Here is a 6927-nt window from a genome sequence, read left to right as displayed (position 1 = left end):
AATTATCTGGGAAGAATTATCCACAAAGAACTTATCATCACTCTCAAAGAGAGTCTTTTGTAGGTCTGGTCTCACCTTGGTCTAGTATTTTATCAGGTCAAGGCAGCAATGTTCAATAGGACTTGAGGATTGTCTTACCACTAGGAATTTAGCTGGGTTTAGGCAATCATTTGAGGTAAGTATCAGATCATTCCTCTCCAACAGAATGACCTCCAATTTTAAAATCCTTGAGTCAGTTAACCATCTCCCTACCTTTTGGTTAAGGATCATTCTCAGTTGATGAGGCGTGCTTACCATCAGGGACCCCCAAAGGTCAATTTTCTGCTCTCAGTATTAGAAGAGCAGTGGCAGCAACTGACTGAATGCATTCTGGCCAACCCCTTGAGACTGGATCTAAGATCTTGGAGCAACTGGCTGTCTTTGTCAACCATGGTCCTGTGTTAGGACACCTAAGGCTGTTCTCTCATCAGTAGTTATAAATAGGTGAAGTGGCTTTTTTAAAGAGGGCAGAGCTAGCACTGAAGTAGTGATAAGGGCCTGATTTAAGGTGTCTAGGTGTAATTTCTCTGCTTTCCAAAGAAAAGGGTCAGGATCTTCATCTAAAAGTTTAAGATAAATCACCTTTGTCTTAAGGGTACATGAATCTATTCATAATGTACAATAAGGCCCAAGAATTTCCTCAGCTCCCCTTTGGTAGTTGATAGAGGCATACTAATTATTTCAGAAATCTGCTATGGGCTTTGTCTTCATTTTTCTTTACTAATAAGATGTCCAAAGTATTTATTTTCCTTCTGCACAAACTGTAGTTTGGACTTGTGACACTCTCAGTACCTGTTGACCCAGCAAATTAAGCAAGACAGTAGTTGCCTCTGTTACCACTTTCTTTTTGTTCCCTGAGATTAACAAATCATCTACATATTGGAGTAATTTAATCTGTGTGTAGGGGGTTAAAATTCTCCAATACTTGTTTAAGGATTTGTCTAAACAGGTTAGGAGATTCTGTGAATCCCTGAGGTAGAACTGTCCAATGGTATTGTTTTCTTCCCATTTGTGGTTCTTCCCATTTAAGGGCAAAGAAATCTCTACTTTCCTCAGATAAGGAACAACACGGAAAGCATCCTTTAAGTATACTACTCTAAACCATTTATGAACATATGGTATCTTGCTGAGAAGGGTATAAGGATTTGGGAACTCTTAGATCCTGGAATAATTTATAAGAGCCCTCAGGCTTCTTAACTGGGAGGATTGGGGTGTTGTAAAGGAACATGCAGGGTTCAAGAAGGCCATCCCTGAGTTGTCCCTCAATGATAGGTTGTCAGGAGGAACTGTTTCCTCCTGACAGTTCCTCCCTTAATTTTTAGTTCAATGTGAATTGGAGGAACATTTAGTCCTCCCAGGTTTCTGTCCCTAGTTCAGATCTCTGGAAGAATTTGTTGTTCTTCCTCTAGAGATAACAGGTTGAGAGATATCTGAATCTGTTTTTGATGTATGTTCAATTTTATCCCTAATTCTGACATTAAGTCTGGGCCCAAGAAATTGGTTTCTGCTTCAGGGGCAAAGAGAAAGAATACTTTCATCTGTCTGTCTTTGTATCTTACAGGGGCTTCTCTGAATAAAGGGACACGGAATCCCTCTCCTTTCACTCCAGAAACTAATAAGCTATCAGATGACAACTGAATATAAGGGGGATGAAATGCTAAAAATGAGTGAGCCGCTCCAGAATCAATTAAAAAGGTTATTTTATTTAGTTCAAATCATACGTCTAGATTTATGAGGGGCTCTTGGTAGGATTCCTTAAAATAGAAGAGCTCCTGACACACTTAGTCTTCATTGAATGACTTAAGGGGTGTCACCTTCTCCCATTTTTCCAGTTTGGGCATTCTGTCTTGCAATTCCCCTCCTTACCACATTTGTAACATTTATTTCTTCCTTGGTTGTCCTTAGGGGTATTGCCTTTTCTGGCATCCTTCTTGAGGAGCTCACTGTCCCTGGGCCCATAGGCCCACTTTATTTTGAGTCATTCACTCTATGGTGGATAGCATTACCTTGGCTTTTTGCTTTTGTTTTTCTTCATTTCTCCTTGTATAAACCTTTTTGGCTTCCCTGAATAGTTCTTTCACATTTTTATCTTTCCAGTTTTATAATTTTTGCAAGTTTTTTGCTATGTCAGGCCAGTTATTTGTTACAAAATGAAGTTTTAACATGCCCTGACCTAGGGGGTCCTCCACAATTTAGCCCTGAGTAATTTTCTTATCTTCTCTTTTAACCTATTTAAGAATTCAGCCACGCTGGTGGCTCACGCCTATAATCCTCGCTACTCAAGAGGCAGAGAGTAGGAGGATCAATGTTCGAAGCCACCCTGGGCAAATAGTTTGCAAGACCCTATCTCAAAAAACCCTTCACAAAAATAGGGCTGGTGGAGTGGCTCAAGGTGAGAGCCTTGAGTTCAAGCCCTGGTACCACAAAAAATAAATAAATAAATAAATAAATAAAAACAAAATAAAGAATTCAGCTGACCCTTCCTCTTTGCCTTGTTGGGTATCAAAGGCTCTGGCTATATTTTGAGTTTGGGGAACTGCTTCCCGATTTCTTTTATAATAAAATCTCTGAGATCTCTCATGTAATCCCGATGAACAGCATCATTATTATCCCACTGGGGCTCCTGAGTGGGAAACTTTACATCTGTGAGGAGGACATTAGGACCTGGAGGATGTTCCCATTCCCAAGCCATCATGGCTGCCATCCTTATCATTCCTCTTAACTCCCCAGAGAAAAAGATGCTAGAATGGACATTAGTTCAGCCATGTATGAACCTGTGGGCCAAGGAAGTGGTTAAGTTGATCTGCCACTCCATGTGGATCTTCTAGCGGTGACCTCAATTCTCTTTTTCAATTCCTCACCTCCAAGCTAGTGAGGGAGTGTTAATAAACCCAATTCCCTAAGGTCTGGGATCGATTTTCACTGCAGGGTGGGGGGAGTGGTGGGAGGGAGAAGGGAAGGTTTTGGCTATTTGCTTTACATTGCTCTAATTCCCTTCTCAGTCTGGAGAAAGAAGAGCCTGGTAAGGGAAGGGTTGATGTTGCTGCTGCTGTGTAAAGGCCCTCATTTTTTACCTCTTTTCCCAACTTGGGTGAATTTGCCTGTAGGTTCCCTGGTCTCCTGGATGGAGAAGGTTTAGGGGCAGGGACTGTTGGTCCATAAGGGGGAGGAAGGCAATCAAGGGGTTCCCATTGCTTTCTTTCTCTTTTGATTTAGTTTTCAGTTTTAGGCATTTTAAGCAGGAATAAAGTCATAGGTCCCCTCCGCCAGCAGAGGGCCTAATCTATTTCTTCCTGGCTTACTGGGCTTTTATCAGTTACATATTCTGAGTACTTGGTAACCCCAGTCTTCATCAGAGCCAAATTTTGGCCAGAAAACAGATGGTCTTAAGATTGGCTCCTGTGTTCAAATGAAAGAACAATATTTAATTTTTAAAAAATCTTTTGTCCTAGGATTTTCTGCCCAATATAGTATGAGACTGAGAGAGCTGTCTGGAGGAATAGAAGATGAGACTAGTTTCTTTGTCTTTTCCTAAAACTGACTTTTTATTTCCTATACCGAAATCCTGGCTGTGTTATTCCTGGGAGAATAGTCAACCCCTCATGATGGGGATTTCTTATATTCTACCCATATCCCTGGGAGAATATTTAACCTCCTGTGATGGGGATTTCCTATACTTACCCAAAATGCTTCCTTCTTCTTCCACCAGCTCCCTTGTGGGCTACCAGGGTTAGAAATCTGGAGTTGGCACTTGTGTTGTGTCTGGGACAAGTTCCAGTCACACCCACCTAGCCTCTCTCTGGGATGTCCCAACCACCAAGGCAGTACTCAACTTTGCTACCTTGGTCCAGTGCATGGAGTTAATCTGGTCCACTGCCATGGCTTGCTTGGGCAAGCATTTTTCCAACTGACTTTTGATCTCGAGTTTGCTGTCGGCCATAGAGATAGTGGATTCCCCCAGCCCTAAGTCTACTGCAACAACGCAGCAGGATGTGTCTCTCCTGAGGAGGGGGTATCCACAGCCCCAGGGGCAACGTGAAATATCTTTAAGATATTGGAGGGTCACGAGAGAGATGACACTACTTAGAAGTCAATAGGCAAAGCAAAATTTACTTCTGCAGAAAGGTGCACACCAGAGAGTCTGGAAGGCATGCACACTGGGTGGGAAGTCTGAAGGAGTTTTATCTGACACAATACTGTCCCTCTCCTGCCCCTGGATTGGGCAACTTTTGGGCTCACAGTCTATGCGGTTGGCTAATTACAAAGGGGCCAGGTTGGGAGGGGCTTTGGAAACAAAGAAGTTTAACAGTTCAGAGAAGCAATAACTGTTTTTGGTTATCAGCTCTGGAACCAGGGCATATAGAGGAATTCTTCCCCAACCCAGCTGAGGATAACAACCCTTTGTTCTTAATGGAAACTTTTTTCATATTGAGTCCATGAAGCGAGCATATGGGAAGTGAGTTAGTAAGGAAGTTATTATTGATTAAATTCTTTGACAGAAAAGACCTGATCTAAGCTGATTCTTACGAAGTATTGCATACTTTCGAAATTGGTGGACTGAAGGGGTTGTAAATTGACTTATAATTATAGCTAATGACAGTGTCACTAGAGCTGGCAACAGTAAATATCTGCCATGGATGCTCATGTTATGTGAATTGATTTGTTGTTTATGCACATCATAACTTCTGTTGGTGACATCAGTGACTACTGTCATGTGATTTCAACACTCAGCATTGTACTTTAAAATGTTTTCTGAATCCCAAATTGATGTTATTTCGAAGTCCATTAAGTGACAGCGGCTGCCAAAAACACACTCCCCAAAATCAATAACTTTAAAATGGAAGTTAGATATGATAAAAACTATGAAAAAGCCCAAATAACTATCATGACTTGCCAAGTTCAGAAGTAGCTACTCTTCACAACATTAGCCAGTTCAGTAAATACAAAATAGCATAAGAATAAATATTCTACAATGGTTGAAGATTCTTTTCTTTACATCTGACAGTTATTCTTCTAGAAACTATAGTGTCAAATTATTAAAGTTTTAGCTGGGCACCAGTGGCCTGTAATCCTAGCTACTCAGGAGGTACAGATCAAGAGGCTCCGAGTTCGAAGCTAGACCCAGGCAAATAGTTCCAGAGACTATATCTTGAAAAAGACCATCAAAAAAAGGGCTGGCAGAGTGGCTCAAGTGGTAAAAGCACCTGCCTAGGAAGCATGAGGCCCTGAATTCAAATCTTAGTGCATCTTAAATAAATAAATAAATAAAAATTATAAAAGTTTTGAATTATCTAATGTTTTCAGTAATATATCTTTTTTTTTTTTTTTTTGCAACTGGGGTTTGAACTCAGGGCCTATACCCTGAGCCACTAGCCCTTTTTGGGATGGGTTTTTTTGAGATAAGGTCTCACAAATTATTTGCCCAGTCTGGTTTCGAACCTCAATCCTTCTGATCTTTGTCTTCTGAGTAGCTAGGATTACAGGAATGAGCCATTGGCACCTGGATAATATATCCTTTTCATAAGGTATGATCTCCCTTTAAATGAAATAATACAATCTGTGTTAGTGTTCTTCAGAGAAACAGAACCAGGCTGCGGGTGTAGCCCCATGTAAGTGCTTGCCCAGGACGTGAGGCCTGAGGTTTGATCCCCAGCATCACATGAGCATGGAGGTTGAGAAGTTCTTGACAGCCTATCTGCAAACTGAACAATCAGGGAAGCTGGTGACCTGGCCCAGTTCAAGTTCAAAGGCCTCAGAACCAAGGAAGCTGATGGTGTAACTCTCACTCAGAGGCCAAAGTCTGAAACTAGGGGCATTAGTGAAAATACTGGACCAAAAGGCTAAAGAATCCTTAGTTCTGATGTCCAAGGGTGAAAGAATAGTGTCCCAGCTCCAGGAGAGAAAGAACAAATTCACCTCTTCTACCTTTGTGTCCCATCTGTGTCCCCAACCAATTGGACGATGCCTGCCCACATGGAGTGTGGACCTTCCACACTGGTCCACAGACTCACATGCCAATCTCCACTGAAAATACCCTCACTGGGATATCCAGAAATTGTCCCTTAACCCAGTCAAGTTGGCACCTAAAATTAACCATCACATAATTCATTGCTAGCACGGTGCCTGACAGCACTGTAAAGTGCTTACTATGTGTTAGGCAGCTGTCTCTACTACTGTGGTTGCCAGTCTTGGATCAAGACAAAGCTTTAAGCACTTTTCGGAACTAGCTTGATTCTGACACACAGCATGTGGTAAAGATCTTTACAGAATTCAGAATCTGAAGGTATTGCTCTTTGGAAAATATTGACTGAACTAGTAGTGTAAACTGTAAATTTAGCAATTTCAATCCCCCCAGGAGTGCTGAGGATTGAATTTAGGACCTCTCACATTCTAGATAACCATTCTGCCACTGACCATATCCCCAGCCCCGGAATCAAAGTTTAAATTTTCACATTGGGCAGCTTTAAGAGTCTGGACTGTTGCTGGCTTCAGCAACACATATACTAAAATTGGAACTACACAAAGAAGATTAACAATGGCCCTCTGCAAGAATGACATGCACATTTTCAAAGAGAGAGAGAGAGAAGAAAAGAAAAACAGAAAGAAGGAAAGAAAGAAGGAAAGAAGGAAGGAAGGAGAGAGAAAAGAAAGGAAGAAAAGAAGGAAAGAAAAGAAAAAAGAAAGAAGGAAGGGAGGAAAGAGAAAGAGAAAGAAAGGAAGGAAGGATGGAAGGAAGGAAGAAAGAAAGAAAGAAAGAAAGACAGAAAATGATCTGAACCAGCAAAAACATTTATTTCACAGGAAAAGCAATGTCCAAGAGGCTATGCAGGACAAAGCTGCAACAGCACCATCAGGTGGCAGAAATACTAGCTGCAATGCAGCCTTAAT

General features: G+C 41.4%; 1 non-coding gene across 1 annotated transcript; it reads left to right on the top strand.

Moving 5' to 3' along the window:
• Window positions 1–6517: 6517 nt before the first annotated feature.
• On the top strand, window positions 6518–6625 carry LOC141416402 (U6 spliceosomal RNA). Its single transcript, XR_012441129.1, has one exon. It is a non-coding gene; the product is annotated as a U6 spliceosomal RNA (small nuclear RNA).
• The last annotated feature ends 302 nt before the right edge of the window (window positions 6626–6927 follow it).

Source organism: Castor canadensis, chromosome 1, assembly GCF_047511655.1.
Source record: "Castor canadensis chromosome 1, mCasCan1.hap1v2, whole genome shotgun sequence".
Taxonomy (NCBI): Eukaryota; Metazoa; Chordata; class Mammalia; order Rodentia; family Castoridae; genus Castor; species Castor canadensis.
This window is presented reverse-complemented; position numbering and strand designations above follow the sequence as displayed.